The sequence below is a fragment of the Gopherus flavomarginatus genome, chromosome 1 (assembly GCF_025201925.1).
Source record: "Gopherus flavomarginatus isolate rGopFla2 chromosome 1, rGopFla2.mat.asm, whole genome shotgun sequence".
Classification (NCBI taxonomy): domain Eukaryota; kingdom Metazoa; phylum Chordata; order Testudines; family Testudinidae; genus Gopherus; species Gopherus flavomarginatus.
Window position 1 is genome coordinate 352,900,491 of NC_066617.1, and position 21,008 is coordinate 352,921,498.

The window sequence follows — 21,008 nt, forward strand, 5'->3', positions numbered from 1 at the left end:
CACTACTGATTATGCCATCTGGAAATTCTGGTGGATTGAGCCTCTGCTCTTGTATTTTAATTCACCATTGATCCTATTTATTATTGGAGTGGAGCTCAAGTCATGGATCAGGTCCCCCTTGTGTAGATGTTGTACAAACACAGGATAGACCCCCAAAGAGCTTTAAATCGAAGTATAAGATAATAGAATAACAGTCTTGTTTTACTAGTGAACTGGAATACAAGGGCACCTCCTTGGGGAAATTTTATATGGGCTTAAAAATCTCAATAAAACTGAAGATATTAAATTTTGTAGATAAACATTTGAGCTCAATACCTGAATCTCAACTTTTAATGTATGATATAAAAAAGTAGAGAAATGGGGTTAATTTCCCCCACCTTCTATGAGTACATAATATTAACTGGCCATGCGGTACTCTAATTGGGACTGACAGAATGCTGAAAATACAGCCTGCCAGCTGCCCTCTGAGTCACTATCTTAGAAAGGTGCAGACCCACTGGAAGTAAGGATCCCAGTAAGCCAAAGTCTAGGTCTATTACTCCTTCCTATTGGCTCTGATAATGGATTTTTTCCCATTGTGGTTGAATTTGACCAATAAAAACATTTGATTGCATGCCTTTCTTTTCCTTAGTGAGTATATTTAAATATACATTCAACGTTGTTCTCAGGCTCCTGACATGTAGGGGTTTGCTTGGATCTAATTTTAAATCCTGACCTAGACTTGATCTCAAGCTGATCACAGCTGACCCAGTCCAACCCTACACTTCTTCCTGAACCTGTGTCAGTGCCACCACTGCAACCTCATCCTTGGGGCTCAGCCTGGGGGGGGGGGGGCTTCCTGCTCCCCATGGCCCGGGCACATGATCTGTCTCCGGCTGCCTCCTACTCATGTCATTGACATGAAAGCTACTTGTCCCACTCCTGCTGCCACTGCTGCCTCGCTCTGCTGCATGTGCAGTGGATTGAGAAGTGCTATGACTTACCAGCACACTCACTCTGCAACACACAGAGTGCAGCAAGGTGGCAGTGGCCAGAAGGAGCGGGGCACAAAGCAGCAGTCGCGCTAAAGCCATGGGCGTGAGGAGGTGTTCAGAGATGACTTGACCTGAGAGGATCAGGTTGTTTTCAGATCTGATCGAATCTGACACTTGTAACTGGGTCCCCTCAGGTTTGGATTTAATTGTAAAGCTTCTAAGTCAATGTGTCCCTTTGTGTTGCAAAGCCTGGACACGTCTGGCCTAATCCTTCTGTTATAATACAAAACTGGGGGGATGAAATGAAGTATGCTAATTCTCTTGTACAATCCAATGCAAATAATTGTGAAATAAGAATTCAGGTAATAAGTAGAGTGGGGTGATTAAAAAAATTGCCCAAAATATTTTTCAGGGGATCAAAACTGTTCACAAGTTCAGGTTTGACAATTTTTAACAAATGCGACTATAGTTTCTGCCAAAAAAACAACAAAAAACAAAACAAAAAACATCTGAAACCAAATTTTTTAAAAATGTTCAACCAAACCATTTTGACATTTCATTTTGCATCATTTCAGAAATATTGGTTCAAATTACTTTTCTTTTCTTTTTGTTGAGAAAAATTGAAAACAAATCAGTGTTGGTTCAAAACAAATAAAGGGTTTTTTTTAGGTAAACAAACTGAAAATTACAAAACAAACAAAAAATATTCTATTCGTTTTGAACCAACACTGAATTTTTTTGGCCACTGAACTGAAAAATCAATTATTTGCTTAACTGTAGTAATAAGTAATCAAAGGAGGAGAAAAGCCAACAGGGAACAATAAGAAAGCAAAGTGGGAGCTGCAGGTGGCCATGCCTGTGGATGGTCAATGATCTCTCTAAATAATGAGATTTTACAACTTTCTTTTGAAGTCACACTATACTCATTGATTTGTTTTACTTGTGTATGGTATATGTGGTATGGATCCACTCTCTAACTAGACAATAGTACCCTTTTTTTTTTTCCTGTAGACTTTCACAGAAATGTGCTTTCAATATTTCTTTTCTTTCCAGAATTATTTCTGGATGATCTGTTAAACTAGTATGACCCATTTTAAGTGGTCTTCCACTCAGAATGAGTAGAAGACCATAGAGAATTTAACATAATCTAGGGCTCTTCTAATCTCCCTTCCTGTTCCCTTGGGGCTATTTGCTTTTCTTAGTGCTTATTCCCTGGATGATGTCCTTGGGATAGATTTCCACTGTGAAAAATAATTCTTAGATGGTTTAGGATCTTTCTGTTGTAGTACCGTCTCTCCTAAATATATTTCTGCATAAATGAAGGGCTGTATGGAATTACATTCAGTGTTGCTATCCTTTTCTGAGATTTGTTTTGTAGTTTGCAGATTGCTTGTGCTCAGAGTTCACAGAATACTGTAGAAAATTGTTGAGAGTCCCTTCTGTGGTGTGAAGAAAGTGTAGTATCACTGTGGAGTGAGCCTACTTTGCAGCCTTGACTAAGACATGGCTCTCACTGGTTTCATTTAAAATGTTGTTTCCATAAGACCTGCAAGATTGGGCCTTTTTGTTTTTGTAAATACAGTAGTAAGTTAAAAAAGAAATCTATCATTTTTAACTACCAAACCCAGTGGTCCCCAACCTTTTCGTCTGGCAGGCGCCAGACGAAGGGCCGTGGCGGCGTTGGAGCATCCGCTGAAATGCCGCGGAATTTCTGCGGCATTTCGGCAGCGACGCCTCTCGATGACGTCACTTGTCGGCGGCAAGTGGCATCATCGAGGGGCGTCACTGCCGAAATGCCGCAGAAATTTGGTGGCATTTTGGCAGATGCTCCACTGCTGGCCAGGACGCGGGCGCATTTAGATGCCCCCGTGGGCCCCATTGCGCCCGCGGGCACTGTGTTGGGGATCCCTGACCAAGCCAGATTTAAAGGGTACTCTCTCTGTACTTCAGATGGTAGCAGATAACAGTGGTCACCATGAAAATGTCAACACCATTCCCTCATAGTTATTTCCTGTTCAAAGTCATTTTTCTTGCAGTTGTAGGTTCAGTAGTATTGGGCATTGAATGCAGCTTGGCAACCCTTAGCACTGTTACTTTGGAGGGCATTGTACAAACAGATACTTAGTTCTGGTTTATGATGATTTTCACCCTCTAAAATTTGCTTTGAATTTCAGGTTGAAAACAAGATTTATATTGTTTTATTGAAATCATTTGGAACAATAGAGTCTTTTCAGTTTTGAACGAAACCCTAAATTCCTGATCATACATAAGGAGGATTGGGATTTGAGTCTTATGAGTAAGGCACTGAACTGGGACGCCAGAAATATGAATGTTTTTATTTGAAGTTGTTCATAATGTGGCAGTCTGGGGAATATCAGGAAAGACACTGTGGATCTATGGTTGTTCACAGAGCACAGTTTAGAACTGTTTCTCCTTGAAAATATACTTTTTAGCTTCCTTAGTATCAATAGCCATATTTTTAAAAGTGGTCACTATTTTCAGTTATAGCTACTGATGCTCAGCATTTATGAAAATCAGGTCAAATGTAACTCAAGTTGGGCAATGAGAATTAGAATTACTCAAAAGTAGTGACTGATTTTGAGAATATCGGCCCAAACATGCATCAGAGACCTCTAAAATGTGTAGTTATAAGATCAACATTAATAGCTGCTGTAATTTTTGTCATCTGTATATATCAGTAGTAGATGACTTGTGGCCCATGGGCTGCATGCAGCCCGTCAGGGTAATCTGCTGGCAGGCCGCGAGACAGTTTGTTTACTTGGACCGTCCTCAGGCACGGCCACTTGCAGCTCCCAGTGGCCACAGCTCGCCTATGGATTACCTTGATGGGCCATGTGCGGCCTGCAGCCCGTAGGTTGCCCACCACTGGTATATATGGTTAATTGGTTATACCACTTAAAACTAATAGACATTTTCTAGTCCTTCTGCTGCAGTATATGTACAGTACCTGTAGCTGTGTATTTTTACCATAGTAAAAGAAACTAAAATAGTTGATCTTTGGGGAGATATTACAAGAAGAATCATTTCATTGTAGTATTGTGCTTAGTAGTCAGCTAAGGAGCTGCCAGCCATTCTGACTTAACCAGCTTTGGCCATAGGGTTGCCAACTTTCTACTCGCACAAAACCGAACACCCTTGCCTCACCCCCCTGCCCTGCTCCTCCTCTGAGGTCCCGTCCCTTATCTAAGGCCACACCTCTGCTCACACTTCCCCCCACCCATCGCTTGCTCTCCCCACCCTCACTCACTCATTTTCACCAGGCTGGCTCAGGGTGAGGTCACCAGCTGGAGGTGCAGGCTCTGGGGTGGAGCTGGGCATGAGGGGCTTGAGGTGCAGGAGGGTGCTCCAGGCTGGGACTGAGGGGTTTGGAGGGCAGGAGGGGGATCAGGGCTGGGGCAGAGAGTTGGGGTGTAGGGGTCTGAGGTGCAGGATCAAGGTGGCGCTGCCTCCGCAGCTCCCATTTGCCACAGTTACTGGCAAATGGGAGCTGCAGGGCCTGTGCTTGGGGCAGGGGAGAATATGGAGCCCCCTGTCTGCCCCTCTGCATAGGAGCCGGAAGGGGGACATGCTGCTGCTACCGGGAGCCGCACAGAGCCACGGCAGGCAAAGAGCTTCCCTTAGCCCTGATGCGCCACTGACCAAACCTCTAATGGTCAAACACCGGACACCTGGTGACTCTGGCCAGCTCTGCTTCTTCCCAGAACTCATTCTTGGCCAAATTTGTAAATTGTTGTGTAGCCTGAGGGCATCAGCCTTACATTTCAGTATAAGAATAAATTCAAGGTCCAATTCATGCCTAAAGATGGGATTAGAAACGTTTCATCAGCTTCCCTTCTCCTCCTGTGAATTAACTCCTGCTTTCTCTTCCCTGCTCCTTTCCTGTAGTCTCCAGACATAATACAGAGAGCATAGTGGAGCAACTTTAAAGCAAGAGCTGTGCAACAATTGAGAGGCTGGCAAACCTTCCCTAACTGCTAGCCAGAGAACAATCGCATGAGTCATCAACTACTTAGAGGGGAGATTGCGATTAACACCGGGCCAGGGGATAGGGCGGCCACCTTCCCTTATTTCTTTGGCCATGTCTACATCTAAAATTTTGCAGCGCTGGTTGTTACAGCTGTATTAGTACAGCTGTATAGGGCCAGCGCTGCAGAGTGGCCACACTTACAGCAACCAGCGCTGCAAGTGGTGTTAGATGTGGCCACACTGCAGCGCTGTTGGGCGGCTTCAAGGGGGGTTCGGGGAACGCGAGAGCAAACCGGGAAAGGAGACCAGCTTCGCCGCGGTTTGCTCTCGCGTTCCCCGAACCACCCTGCAAACCGCAGGGAAGGAGACCTGCTTGTTCGGGGAACGCGAGAGCAAACCGCGGCGGAGCTGGTCTCCTTTCCCGGTTTGCTCTCGCGTTCCCCGAACCACCCTGCAAACCGCAGGGAAGGAGACCTGCTTGCTCGGGGGTTCGGGGAACGAGAGAGCAAACCGGGAAAGGAGACCAGCTTCGCCGCGGTTTGCTCTCGCGTTCCCCGAACCACCCTGCAAACCGCAGGGAAGGAGACCTGCTTGTTCGGGGAACGCGAGAGCAAACCGGCGAAGGAGACCAGCTTCGCCGCGGTTTGCTCTCGCGTTCCCCGAACCACCCTGCAAACCGCAGGGAAGGAGACCTGCTTGCTCGGGGTTCGGGGAACGCGAGAGCAAGACGGGGAAGGAGACCAGCTTGATTACCAGAGGCTTCCTCAGGTATGCTGGGATACCTGCTTATTCCACGGAGGTCAAGAAAAGCGCTGGTAAGTGTCTACACTTGATTACCAGCGCTGGATCACCAGCGCTGGATCCTCTACACCCGAGACAAAACGGGAGTACGGCCAGCGCTGCAAACAGGGAGTTGCAGCGCTGGTGGTGCCCTGCAGATGTGTACACCTCCTAAGTTGCAGCGCTGTAACTCCCTCACCAGCGCTGCAACTTTCTGATGTAGACAAGCCCTCAGTCTTATAAAACCTAGCACAATTGGAACTGAAAAAAAATGCTACATAATCCATACAGCCACAACATTTGGCTATGGAATTTCATTATTTTAGTGGATCTCAATTTAATACAAGCAAGAACAAATGCTCCAGCTAGTCACATTACAGACTGTCCCAGTTTTAGCATATTGATTCAGCACCATCGCCTAGAACAATATTTCACTGATAGGCATGACTTCTCACATTAGACTTTTCTATCTTGCAAGAAACCATGCCTATCAGTGTAGGTTAGTTTCTGCCAGCGGCACTGAATTGATATCCCTAAATTGAGAGTCTCTTTAATAGAACTAGTTGTCATTTTGTTATTTTAATACATTATTGCTCCTACTGAATAGTGGAAATAAAAAGAGGTGAGTGATATAAGTTCCTTTGTTTTCGTCAGACTTAAATTCATATCCTCTAGTTTGACTAGGAGTAAGTCTGTATCACCATTCTGTTCATTATGCGGTGTCTCATGGAACAAAAAATGCATTAGCCCACTTATCTCCTTTGGGCCCCAACGTCTTAAAACTGATCTGCCCAGACTGTCAATTTTACTTCCCAATTTTCAAAGAGCAGGAAGGCTGCTCCTTCCATTTTATAAAAAAAAACTAACACTTGTTTCTAGTGATTTCAAAGGAAAATAGCTTTTTGATTACACAGGACACCTTTGCTCTTACAGTCTAGCCTGTGACTGACTATTTTCTGGTTGCAGGGGAGAAGTGAAGCAGGCCTACTACACAGCTTATTACAATAGCAGTCAAGTGCTTTGAAGAAAATATGCTTTTTTGAGAGTGTGTAGGTTTTCTAGACTATTGCTTCACCATCCCATAGGAATAGTGTTGCTTGGCTGAGTGTAAGGCAAATGTGTCCATTGCAGTTACTGTCCTAAATGATAGATATGCTGCTTTGGTTCTTCAGTAAACAATATGCATCCCAAGAATAAGTGCCATGCTCTGCATTGCTTCATCTTTGTCAAACACAAAATCCTGTACAATACTTTTGCAAAGGGTAATGGTTTTGATACGATAATATGAAATAGCTGCAATATTTGCTACATTCCAACTCCCTAGCATTTTTCTCAGGTGAGGGAAGAAACTTAAGGCTGTCTCTTCTTCAGTGTGTCCTTGCCATCAGAACATGGTTATTGTATAGCATTATGCAACAGAGTGTGGTAATGACATTTGGATGTAATTACATTTGGCCAAATTCAACCCTGCCTGTAAGCAAATGTTAATCGGTTGACTTTAGTGAAGTTGTTCCTGCTTTCAACAAGGCTGTTTGGCCTAAGTGTGTTTTCACTCTTTTTTTAGACTGTGGATGTCCTGTTGGTTTCAGAATCTTCCTTTGGCATCAGGATGATTTTTGAAATAGAAGAGGCAAACCTAACAACTGTTCTGTTGTTTTCATTTTATAGTAGAATAAGGCAGAGATCATATTGTAATACTGACACAGAATTCAAATTATTTATTGGGAAACTGCAAGTAACAACTCCAGCACCAAAGGCAGGACTTAATTTCTTAGTAATTCTCCCTCCTCCCAACATAACATGCAAGACAACAAGTTATCACTAAGATAAAGATATAACACCCCCTGTTGATGGTGGTGCTGTCTATACTGGTCATTACAATACTTCTATGCTAATGATGAGAAAACTGCAGCAAAGTCTGATTTTTGGTAATATTTTTAAAAAGTCACCTAATTCTTAATAATTCTCCCCCAGTTATTAACTTCCTGGAGTAATAATTTAAAGTGACATCTACTCATAATAAATTATAACCATCTGTTTTTATAAGTCATTCGTGAAGCATGAGGTCTCTACTGAAATTACAGCACTCTCTGCATCCTCATCATTGTAAGTATTTCTGAAGTGGTGCAGTAGCAATTTTCAAGTGCAATGCTGCCTTTTAATAGCCAGCTGAGATGGCTGTAAAAATACAACCATGAACATTAAGATCATTACTAAGCTGCTGCAGAAATAGTTACTGAAGATGCGGACCCAGCAGAACGCTATTCATCTTAAGGAATTGTGCCTGCAACAGAGCAGAAGGATAGGGAAAGAAGAATTTGCAGATCAGATTGGAAGCAAAAGAGCTTTTAAAACAAATAGTTTTAATAAAAACAGATGAAAACCTGGAATTGTTTTTTGCTGTGTTACACAGCAATCTGTTCTCCACAAAAACCACCATGTCCCCTGTTGTTGTGGTTCTTCCTGCGGCTCTGAAAATCCTGGAGGATTTTTCATCCTGTATTTGCCGCCCTCGTGACAGTAGAGCAGAGCTCCATGTGTGTGGGCTCCATGTTTATGACAGAGATGGCGGACAGTGAGAAGTGCCATGCGGGTTTCTGAGATTTAAAGAAAAAGGTGCAAAAATTGTAGGAAATGGATAGCAGTATGTGATGCATAAAGTTGCATGATGGGAATTTGACCTTTTGCTCCCTTTCACCCTTGTGTGACTCATTTCTTTCCTACCATGAATCACCAAGTTTTCCCAAAAGACAGCACGCTGGATGATGGAAAGTTGCACACTGGCATAACCTACCCTTGGGTGCACCACACTGTGCATCAACACAAGCATGCCTAGTGACTAAACATAATGCTGCTGGAAGGAGCCAAAACTGCAATGATTTTATGCCAGCCTAACTTGCCTTGAACAAAGTTTGTAGCATAGTCATGGCTTTAGGCCTGTGAATGGGAGATGCGGGAAAGACCAATGTCCAAACTGTGGGGTCATACTTAATACCTTTGCGGGATCTGTGATACCTTTGTCTGTATCATGAAAAAAAGACTCACAAAGCAAAACAACAAACAAAAGATTGTTCCACGCATGTTAGGGATGAAAACTCAAGAGTTTAAGAGAGGTGAAGGAGACAGTTTCTTCATTTATCACCACCAACTTTTCTTCCTTTTTTAAACTTCCCTTCCTAGTAAAGTCCATCTGTTCTGGGGCATGTACCAGATATATTGTAAGTAGAATGCTGTTTTTGTTATGATGAATGACAGTTAATAGTCAATGGAAAGTAAATGAGAATGACTTTCTAGCCTGGTGGTTAGGACAATCAGCTAGGGTGTGGGAGACTCTAGTCCTTGCTCCAGTGACTATTTACAAAGTGGAACAGCTTCAACAGGAGAGATTGAGAAAGCCCCATACCAGCATATCCCATAGCCCAGTGACTAGAGCATCCTTCTGCAACGTGGGGAACCCAAACTCAAAGCCCTTTTCAACATCAGGTAAATGGAGGAATTGAATTCAGGTATCTCACATTCCAGGTGAATTCTCTAACCATTGTGCTAAAAGCTAGAAGGAACTGTCATAAACAGATAGCTAAGGGTTAATGACTCTTTCACCTGAAGCACCTGACCAGAGGACCAATCAGAAAACCGGATTTTTTCAACTCTGGGTGGAGGGAAGTTTGTGTCTGAGTCTTTGTTTTCTGTCTGCCTGCTTTCTCTGAGCTTTGGAGAAGTAGTTTCTACTTTCTAGTCTTCTGTTTCTAAGTGTAAGGACAAAGAGATCAGATTGTAAGTTATATGGTTTCTTTTCTTTGGTATTTGCATGAATATAAGTGCTGGAGTGCTTTGATTTGTATTCTTTTTGAATAAGGCTGTTTATTCAATATTCTTTTAAGCAATCGACCCTGTATTTTATCACCTTAATACAGAGAGACCATTTGTATGTATTTTTCCTTTCTTTTTTATATAAAGCTTTCTTTTAAGACCTGTTGAAGTTTTCTTTACTGGGAAATTTCAGGGAAATTGAGTCTGTACTCACCAGGGAATTGGTGGGAGGAAGAAATCGGGGAGATCTGTGTGTTGGATTTGCTAGCCTGATTTTGCATTCCCTCTGGGGGAATAGGAAAGTGCTTTTTGTTTCCAGGACTGGGAATGGAGAGGGGGAGTCACTCTGTTTGGATTCACAGAGCTTGTGTCTGTGTATCTCTCCAGGAGCACCTGGAGGGGGGAAGGGAAAAAGGATTATTTCCCTTGGTTGTGAGACTCAAGGGATTTGGGTCTTGGGGTCCCCAGGGAAGGTTTTTCAGGGGGACCAGAGTGCCCCAAAACACTCTAATTTTTTGGGTGGTGGCAGCAGGTACCAGGTCCAAGCTGGTAACTAAGCTTGGAGGTTTTCATGCTAACCCCCATATTTTGGACGCTAAGGTCCAAATCTGGGACTAAGGTTATGACAGGAACGTTAGCTGAACATTGTGGCTCTGTGACTACATGGTTCACAAGGTGACACTGCTCTATTGAGAGACATTGGTGGTGTGAATATAAAACAAAGGCAAAAATAAAACAAGTGATGTTACAGTACAGGGACTTGCCCGTTTAGCTAGTTATTTGCAAACACAATAGATTTTTGTAGATTATCAATAATGTGTTAGGAATCCAACATCTTTCCTGAGATGTGTTAGAGAGACCACGTGGTTTCAGTGAAATACTGCTATACCATAAAATGTACCTCCGGAAAGAATGGATTATATTTAATAAAAATTATTTCATTTTGGAGCTATATCTAATTATTTTAAATATGCGTGTAATAATGGAATACTCTTAGAGAAGGAACAGTAACATTGGCAGTCAATCAGGATCCCTCAACCTTCTGCGAAAGTGTGAAAATCAGAATTTCAGAACATTACAGAATCTTAAATACAGATTAGGCAATGATTTAGAGTTCATTTTAAAAAAATACAAGTGGGATGGTGATTGAAATACTATTTAGAGGCCTATTTTAAAAAAAAATTAGATTGTGAACATAATTCCTCTGCTGTCTGAAACAAGGAGAAAGACGAGTAAATGGGTTTTGGGAATGTATGAGAGAAACAGTTGATTCAGTTAGAATTCAGCTACCAAATGATACGGGGGACTATTTGCATTCTGAACGTTCCTCTTGCTGTAACCAGGTTCCTCCAGTAGCTCGTACACTCCTGCTGCATCTTCCCTATTGTGAAGCTTTGTTTGTAATTGCAGCAAGTTTAAATGAAAATGAGATTACAACTCCTACTTTGAATTTTGTATAGATGGGTCCGAGCTATGAAGTGGGGGATTTGCATCTGTTTTTTTAGTTTGGGCCCATTTCTCATTGGTTTAGAACTAGTTTGCCCAACTACTTTGGAAAGCTGCTTTTCCTTTATCATCTTTTAACTTTTATGTTAATTATTCCCAGAATTTGCAGCCTCTCTTTATTTAACAGATGTGTTTTAGATGGACCTGCTATTTTAAGGGAATTCCTTTCTCAGCTGTCACTTCAGGACAATAATTCCGATGGTATAGAGTACTCTCCGCCCTGCCAGCTGGTAAACCAGGACATCTGTGGGAGGGTTTCTTTTCCATTTACTTGCCCTCCTCTGCAGAGAGGCTCCCTTAAGATCTTTTCATGCCAGAAATTCTCTCTTCTGCTGGTGGCAAGGAGGCTCCTCTTTCTCTACATGAAAGATTGTTACTTTTCAGACAACCTACAATAGAATATAAATTCTTTCTTGGTACAGTACATTTTAGCATGAGTTGAAAACTATGTTAAAAAGGCAAAATGGAAGACTTGATCTCCTACTTTTAGCCTGTCACTCCTGAGATGAATAGCAACTTTGGGACCAGTACAGAGACAGAGCTTCTGGGTGGGCAGAGGGAGTTTGTTGTGTCGCATTGATATTAACAGGTATTTATATAGTGCTTCAAAAACATGAAACCCGGCGTTTTAGAATTATATAATATTAGAGTTGGAAGAGACCTCAGGAGATCATCCAGTCCAATCCCCTGCTCAAAGCAGGACCAACACCATGATTGTACACATCAGTGTAGGCTTTATGTTTTCAACAATGATCTGTGTGGCCCTTAAGGAGCAGTTTGTCTGGATTGTACAATTAGTTCTCTCCAATCCCTCACCTTGGGTGGAGGCGACGGTTGCAGTGCAGGACCTCAAGAGTGCAAGGGGATGATAAAATCGGACATAATGGCAAGGGATTCTTAGGAATCCATGAACGATGTACACATCCTTTGCCTAAGCAAAAGAGCCAATTTCCTTATGATATTTCTGAAAGCTTTTCTTTGGCAAATGGTAGTTGCAAGTATGAGAGATCAGTTTGTTGTTGCTGCAAATTATTTGTTGTTGTTTTGCAGTCCACAAAAATGTGCTATGAGTTTAACAGAACAAATGGAAAAACATAGTTTCCCATTGTCATGGGGTCTACTCACTGTTGGTGTGTCTCCTCCTGATTGCTCTGGGGATTAGCTCCATTCAGGCCCAGTGCTGATGTCTTTGCCCTGTGTGTCTCTCTCACTCTTGGACTTTGGGTATTCTTTTTTCATGACTCAAGCCTCTGGCTAGATCATGGTACAGTCTTCCCCTCCTGGGGTATCAAAGTCCCACTGCATCAGCAGCCCAAGGCCGGCTCCAGTGCTGCTTTCCCAGCAACTGGTAGTGGAATCCAGGCCCACCCACTACTTCGTGTTCCAGTCTAGGGACCCCTTATCTGGTCTGCTTTCCCTCAGACCCTGGTGCTCTTTCCTTGAACTCCTTTCTACAACTTCTGGCTCCCCTACTCTGGGTGTACCAGCTCAAACTACCTCCTCCCAGGGAGTAACTGCAGACTACTGAACTCCGTAGCCTCAAACACACCTCCCTAATCCCAGAGAGTGACTGCAGGCTGCTTCCCCTTCAGCTCCTGTCTTCTGACAATTTCCTGGCTTTATACCAGCCCCTGCTGTTACTTCTCAGCTGGGCTCCATTATGTATCAATTCTTCAAACCCCGATAACTCCCAGGTGCAGCCAATCAGATTAATTAAACTCACTTGGCCTGCTCTAACTTGTGTGGAGTAGACACTCCATTATTCCCACTCCCAAAAATGCAAGGGGATATGGATGGAGTGAAGAAGGATGAAGGATAAATGTAGCTAATTTTAAAGAGTGGAATTTTACCAAGCAGTGACCTCTAGCATATTGTGAGCTGTAGGAAATGTCTTAGTAATATAATAACTGTATGCCTCTCTGTGTATGTGCTGTCTTGGCTAAATTAAACCCAAACAAAGCTGATTTAGTCACAGTTTGTTGTTATTAAACAAATCCACACTAAAGAAAACCTCTCTGTCAGTTGCTTTTGGTGCATCCTCTCTAGGTGTTCCAGCTTTCTCCTAACTGGTTCCTTTCAATTCACTTACAGTTAGACCAGTCCATAAACTCTTAACCTAAATTGAGTCCATCAGCCCTTAACTTCCAGGACTTGCAGTCTTCTTTAATTTCCTTGTCAGTTTCTTAGACACATCCTGACATAAGGCCATTGCCCCTCTGTTATCCCAGACATTTCTTCTACCTTTTCCCTGTTCCCTCCTTTATAGCTGGGCTTGTTTTCTTTATTGGCCTCATCTGTGGGTGCATTGCTCCAAAAGTGGCAGTTCTGAGGGGGTGTGGTCAGTCTGAGTGCATGTAAGCAGTCTCCTCTCCCTCCTGCCTATGCTCAGTATGGGGTTTGTAAACCCCACTATACCCTCTCACTAAACTTATAATCACAGTTAATTTTATCAAATAATTGGTTATTGATTATTGACAATTAATTATCAACAGTAGGCAATATGGTAGAGGTGAAATTCATCCATAGTTTATAGGTACTAGGAGTAATAGTCATGCCTGCTAAAAATCACCAAATGTCTGAGCTAGCATCTTACAAATTGTTTCTCTTGTGCTTGGAAAGATACTAAAAATTCTACAGTAGCAAGTGCTACCCACACCGTAATGTCATGGAAATAGCCATAATTTGTTTATGCACCATCACCACCCGCAGAATGTTGAAATGAGGGATGCTTTTGTGAGGAGGATTACGTAGATAATGATTCAAATTGCCCTTGCCCAAAAAGCATGAAAGACAAACACTGAATGGAAAAAAGAAAAATAGCCAAGCCATAACATTGTGGAAGTAACTGCTGTGACTACAAGAGATTAAGTATAAACGATTTCCTTTGCTTGCCCTTGACAGTGATTTTGTATTTTGGTTGCCTTCTGTTTGCTTTATTTCTGTCTAAGAGACATAGGAGCCACTATTACAATAGCATCCTCTCTACATCTGTAAATGTTAATGAATATGTGAACTAAGTATTGCCATGGCAGTTTGGTGTTAATTCACATCCAGTACGACCTACCTGTTTTCTGGACTTCTCTATTATCAGAAACAGGATCATATGCCTCCTGGACAAGTAGTTTGGACAGACAGCTGGCTGTCTTTGCAAAGACTCTTTGACTCTATTGGACTTTCTACTTTAACTCTAGGCCTCAGCTACTGCACTTTAGACAGCATGCCTTCACTCAGACGCAGCCCCTTTAATGCTGAATCTGAACTTTGTACCCAGCACTTGGGTCTTGCTCTCAGGATGCTGTTTTCCTATAAATAAGATCATGGGCTTGCAGGCTTTGAAGTCTTGATTTACTGAATCCACTGAGTCAGAACCCTTGATTAAATAAATGCCTAATAGTTTCAAGGTTTGAAGTAGCCTTAGAGATTTCAGATAATCGGATTGCGCCAGCATTCACCTTCTGCCTTACATAGTCTTTCCTTTCTTCAACAATATTATGAGGTTGTAACGAGGAGGCCTCACTCCCCGCCGCACCTGAGAGGGACAAGCCAGAACAGGCGCGGCAGGGGGCGGAGCCACCACCACCTGTCCCCACCCACCGGAAGTCAAAGGGCGGGACAGGAAGTATAAAAGCCCGGCCCCGGCGCTTAGTTGGAGAAAGGCTGCCAGAGAGGACAGACGCTGGTGCCCGAGCTCCCGCCGGGCCCAGCCTGCCCTGTGCTTGGTACCCGGAGGAGGGCTGGCCTGACCTGCCCCGTGCACGGTACCTGGAGGAGCGCTGGCCTGACCTACCCCGTGCTCGGTACCCGGAGGAGCGCTGGCCTGACCTACCCAATGCCCAGCATCTAGAAGAGCTGCCTGAGCCATCCCACACGCGTACACAGAGGAATGACCTGGAGTTCCCAACGCCCGGTATCCTGAGGAGCCCATGGTCTGGGACCCACCGGACGGCGCCGGCGGATGGCACGTACCCAGTGGGGGGAGATTGGAAGTGGCCCGGGGGCAGCCGACCCGTCATGCTGCAGGTTCACCTGAGCCTATGTCAGTGTGTTTCGGTCAGGATCCCCACTGACCGTCAGCGGTGTTAGCCTCTACTAGGGCCCCGGGCTGGAACGCAGTGCAGTGGGAGGGCCTGCGTTCCCCCTGCCACCCTTCCAAAGGTGGCAGACTCCTCTCTCCCCCTGGCCTTAGGAGGCCATTTAGACTGGTTGTTTGCTCAGCCCGTCCTGAAGAGCCTGAGCCCTGAGTCGCTTGCTGCCCCGCCCTGAGCCAGGGCCTGGGCTTTATACACCTGAACTGTGTATTGTTACTCAGCCCTGCAGCAGAGGGCTTGAACTCCCAGCTCACTGTGTATTGTTGCTCAGCCCTGCAGCAGAGGGCTTGAACTCCCAGCGCACTGTGTATTGTTGCTCAGCCCTGCAGCAGAGGGCTTGAACTCCCAGCGCACTGTGTATTGTTGCTCAGCCCTGCAGCAGAGGGCCTGAGCCCCAAATTGACTGTGTTGTTGCTCAGCCCTGCAGCAGAGGGCTTGAACTCCCAGCTCACTGTGTATTGTTGCTCAGCCCTGCAGCAGAGGGCCTGAGCCCCAAATTGACTGTGTTGTTGCTCAGCCCTGCAGCAGAGGGCCTGAGCCCCGAAGTGACTGTATATTGCTGCTCAGCCCTGAGACAAAGGACCTGAGCTCCCAAGGGACTGTATATTGCTGCTCAGCGCTGAGACAAAGGGCCTGAGCTCCCAACTGACTGTATACTGTTGCTCTGCCTTGCAGCCAAAGGCCTGAGCTCCTGATTAACTGTGTGTTGTTGCTCTGCCTTGCCGCAGACGGCCGGAGCCCCCAAGTGACTGTGCATTGTCGCTCAGCCCTGAAGTAAAGGGCAGGACCCGGGCCGACAGAGTGTGGTGAGCCGGTGTGGCTCCCCTCCGCCCTCAGGGAGGGTTGAGCCCCGGTCCCACCCTTCTACAGAGGTGTAGTTACATTGGCTTCCAAATACTGAGACACTGTACATGCTCACTGAGTTCTAGTATGGTTCCCCAGACAGTTATTAGCAGGGACTTTTCATCAGATTTATATGTTAGGACCATATTATAGACCAATGGTTCTTAACCTTTTCAGACTCAAGATTCATTTGTAAATGTTTATGGCCTGTCGCAACCCAGTAAATAGTCTGGGGGTGGAGGCCCTGGGGTGGTTTTGGTCAGGTCCTGCCCCCCGTGGAGGTTGGGTCCTGCCCGGCATTTATCCACAGTGGAAGCTCCTGCAGCTCCTGTACTGAGGGGCTGGCAGGGCTCGGCTCTCAGCTCTGGGGTTGCAGCACTGCTGAGGTTTGGCCCCACCCCTCTGACTGGATCAAATTTGTGTGAGTAGGTTGTGACCTAGTTCATGCTGTTGCCATGCCACTGACTCAAATTCGGCTTATCCAGACTCCCATCATTATGATGTCTGGGCCAAACCTGAGTGACGCTGGGACCCGAGAGGTTGCAGTGCCTGGAGGCGAGCCCAGCCAGCCCTGTGGGAGGAGCCACAGGAGCTGCCATGACCCTTTGAAACATTCTGACAACCCAATTTTGGGTCCTGACCCAGGGGTTGAGAAACCCTGCTATAAACTACCTAGGGAGATTAATAGCAGAGTCTTAACACAGATGTCTGAAAAGCCCTGATGATGATGTCCAGGGAAACCACATTGATCAAAGAAAACCTGCTATATAACTATTCCTGAGACAACCATGTTTAAATATTATTGTAGTTAGCACTGTCCTGTTCTCAGCATGGATAAGGTATTGGTTTTCAGATAAGCTTGTGCGCTTGGAAGGTCTGATATTCCTGACTGCAGATTTCACATATGGGCCCCTCCAGATTCCTCTTTCTTTAAATATGTTGGATAACTATCATACTTCTTCCTGACAAAACACTCAGGTTGGTGTTCATAGAAAAAGAGAGAACCACCATTAGCTTAGTGAGCGGCAATGGTAGCTTTTATATTGTTTGTTGTTGTGGAGTATTTTTATTTCACTTTATCTCGTAGAGCATTGCAGATGAGCCTGCTTGTCGTCGGTATACTGAGTGGCTGAAGTACAGCTGCATGGAAACGCAGAGGAAAGAACCAAACCAAGAACATGTTGTTCCTGAACAAGTGTTTTCAGAGTCTAACGTTAATGCTGTATCTCAGTCAATACAATCATGTTTTTATCTCCATTCCTTGTTCAGAACATCGCCAAACAGGTGATATGTAACTTGTAACAGTGGAGATTTCAGAGTCTTCCAACGCAAAAACAGTTGTTTAATCCATGTCTCACTCTTTTATAAGGCAAAAGTAACAAAATGAATGGCAAGTTATTCATGACTTGGTTGTGAATAGATAAGACCATTTACAAGATAACATCTGATTTCAGTTTGTATGTTCAAGTTTAAATGTCATCAATCAGGCAGTTTTTCAAGAAAATATTTCCATTCAGATAGATTCTACTTTGCAGCTGGAGTAAGGGAATCAATGCTGAAATGCTTTAATCGGATAGATGAGAAACAAAAGTAACTGATGACTCTCCCTGACAGAATCATTTGTGGTGGTTAAGCAGATCGCAGAGTGACAGATTGATCTTTCTGCCTCCATTTAATTGGTAACAGATCATTAAATATTTTAACAGAACAGCCATCTCAACTTAAGAAGCAGTGACCTCACAGTAAACAAGTTAGAAATATAAATCATCTTGCTAATCTCTGCTAATGTGATATACAGCAAATCATTTTTAAAAAAATAAATCACAAATAGATATTGTCTTCCTGTGAGTCAGGTTTGTGTGCTCCGTGATGGATTTCAATCTGTACAAACAGATTTGCCAGATTCTATGGGAGTCTTTAGCATGTTTTGTGAGTGGTTTCATATAGAAAAAATGTATCATATTAAAACTATGCTTGATCCTGCAACCACTGATGTGCATGTTTGCAAGATGAAGCCCTGCTAATTTAATTTTTAGGAGTGGCAAATAATGTGCCCATTCTGTAAGTAATTGGAATAATATTTAATAATTTAAGGTAAACTGTAGCAATTAAATACCAATATTGACGGAAAAAAACCCTCAGCTTTTAGATTTGGAGGAACTACTGAAGGAAAAAACCCCTCAGCTTTTAGATTTTTTGGGGCGTGGGAGGCAGGTTGAGAGGGCTTCCTCTTCCGTTGACACCTGCAGGTTCAACTCCAAACCCCATAGATTCCCAGGAAATCAAAAAGAAGCATCGCCAAATAACCCGAGTCCATCTGAAGCCTTGTTATATCTGTGGGAAGCGTGGCATTCCACCCGCCAGGATAGCATGATTCAGTGAATGTGGCACTTCTGTCTATCTCCCAAGGGGTGTTTTTTCAAGACTGGAATCACTTCTGCAGGAAAGAAATATGGGCCTAAATAAATTCTCTTTGCTGTATGTATAAATACTTCTGTTGCTTTAAATTCTCAAGAAAACGTATTGATTTTTAAGTAATTATCATTAAACACAAGTAACTCACTCTTTCCTTATGTATTAGTTATTAAAATGGCTCTATAAATTCCAACAAATTGTTTGCGTAGTTCCAAGCACTCACTGGCCAGTAACAAGTAAATTAGTACTTAGTTTTAGTCATTTTAGTCATTAAAATCACTGAATAATTTTCTCTTTGAGTAAAAAAGTTGAGATACTTGGCTAAGGCCACAGAGGGAGTAAAATGTAAGAATTTTTAGCCTTCAATTTTCTTCTCTAACCATTCTTGATCCAATATTGTAATTATAATAAGAGAGTAACAAAAGGCAAATGTTATAAAAGTAGTTAATTGTTGGGTTAACAAACAGACATAACTCCTGCAACATTTAAATTCATAAACCCAAATTTGGGAGATCTGAATCTGAGGGGTAGAAGTGGCGAAATAATGTCTCCGTAACTTGACTTTCAGAAGGTTGAGACTAACGTCCATCTGTATTCTTGTGTGTGCATTAAAATGTACATGCATGGAGCCAGTTTGCATGCCCAATTACAATATAAGCATATGCATGGCCGGCACACAAATTTAAAAGGAAAAAGCTACATGAAACTTTAAGCCACAACTTTCAAGGAATCAGGCCCTGACTGACTAATTTATTCTTATGTGGTTGATCTTGTAGGTATGTTCTTTTTCAATAATTTAGCTTTTTCATGTGAAATGTGTAGGATCAGTATGATAAGATCATGCTACATTAACTCAAATATTTGTCATGACTCACAGAGTAACAATACAAGTCAGACATTAAATGATTTTCTCTCTTCGTAGTATTTGTGCTAGTGGAAATATAACAGTATGTTTTGATGTATGGTTTTTAGTGAGATGCAAGTTATCATTAATTAGCTTCTTTTTAAAAATCAGCTAATTGCAAATAATTAGGAACACTGCTTTCCTGTTTATATCCACAAGAGTTTTGAAATATTCTGTAAAATGACTGAGTAGGTCAAAAGAGAATACAAAATTGTATTTTATCTTCAAATCTATTTAGACAAATGTAAATTATAGAGAATGTACAACATGTGATGAGAAATTTTATTCATGTCTTAAAATTCTCTGCATCCTATCACTTAAACTGTATCCAAAGGAAATCTAGCCGCCTATGATATTTTTGATAACTATGTGCATGTAAAAATCCATAATAGGAAATATTCTTTAAAAGTCTTAAGAAGGCAAAAGGGCGGATAAGAAGTTTTATGTATGGGTGTTGAACATTTACTTTTTAGACAGAATAATGTGACAATATATTTTCAGGCCATTTATCAGGGTCACAAAAAAATTAGCCTTTATTGTGATAATGCAAACACTACACATTATCTGCCGTATCTGTATTCTTATTGTTTACTATTGAGGTTCTTGCTACTATATTTGAAGATATGTCAGTATTTGTGTCATAGTGCTTCCTCCCAAATCCCAGTGGGGCATTTAAATCAAACGCAAACATTTATTCTAGGCCAAAAGGCAAATAAATCTCTGCTAGGAGCAAATTCCTTTCTGGCAGTTGCAAGCCACATGCATTCTACTGCAGCATTTGATTTTTACATCCAGAGGCAGGGAGAGAAGCAATGAGGAGGAGGGATGGGCTTGTTTGAGATGTTTGGACACACATGCAGAGAACAGACCAGAGAAACTCAGCTAGAAACGCTGCCCAGAAATATCCAGAAAACTTGTCACATATGAGAGGGCTCATCCAGGATATGAACTGTCATGGGCCTCAGATACTTAGGATGAACTGCTTGTTTCGAAGTACGTACTGGTTAGTATGTGTCATCTGTCTCCCTTTGATCCACATAGGACATTCTACAGCTCTCAAAGGAAGAAACACCACTTAAGGCCTGTGCTACACTGGCGGGGCAGTTCGAACAAAGATATACAACTTCAGCTACGCTATTCGTGTAGCTGAAGTCGAAGTATTTTAGTTTGACTTACCTGGCCATCCTCACGGCGGCGACTTGACTGTCGCGGCTTCCCCATCGACTCCGCTTACTCCCCCTGCCAAGGTGGATCGATTCTGGGATCGATTTATCTCATCCAGATGAAACACACAAATAAAATGTGGCCTCAGGCAGAGGGCATTGCTGGGGTTGCCAACTCTCCAGGATTGGCCTGGAGTGTCCAGAAATGAAAGATTAATCTTTCATTAAAGATTATTTCATGTGATGAAATCTCCAGGAATACATTCAACCAAAATTGGCAACCCTGGGCATTGCAGGAGTCTGATTTTGAGGTGATGAAGGCATGGGTAACAATTCATGGTCTGTATCTGAAATGGAGAAGGGCCGACTTCACTGTAGCTACTATTGGATTTTCTAATAGCAGCTGGGAATCCAACCAGGCTGGTCCCAGATTGCAAACCCCCTCAATCATTTTCCTGCCATCTCTTTTGGCTGCTTAGTCAACCACAGATATCATCCCAGTTTTAGCTGCTCAGCCAGTTAGCCCTCTTCCAGACCC

At 43.2% G+C, this 21,008-nt stretch overlaps 1 protein-coding gene and 1 long non-coding RNA gene across 14 annotated transcripts in view; one reads left to right on the forward strand and one right to left on the reverse strand.

Moving 5' to 3' along the window:
- DLG2 (discs large MAGUK scaffold protein 2) overlaps positions 1 to 21,008 on the forward strand; it is a 1,579,821-nt gene that overhangs the window by 1,132,409 nt on the left and 426,404 nt on the right. The gene's annotated exons all lie outside the window — the stretch shown is intronic.
- LOC127046009 (uncharacterized) lies at positions 17,310 to 20,661 on the reverse strand. The gene is made up of 2 exons (XR_007772894.1): positions 20,484 to 20,661; positions 17,310 to 18,425 (listed from the first exon to the last, which is right to left on the reverse strand). It is a non-coding gene; the product is annotated as an uncharacterized LOC127046009 (long non-coding RNA).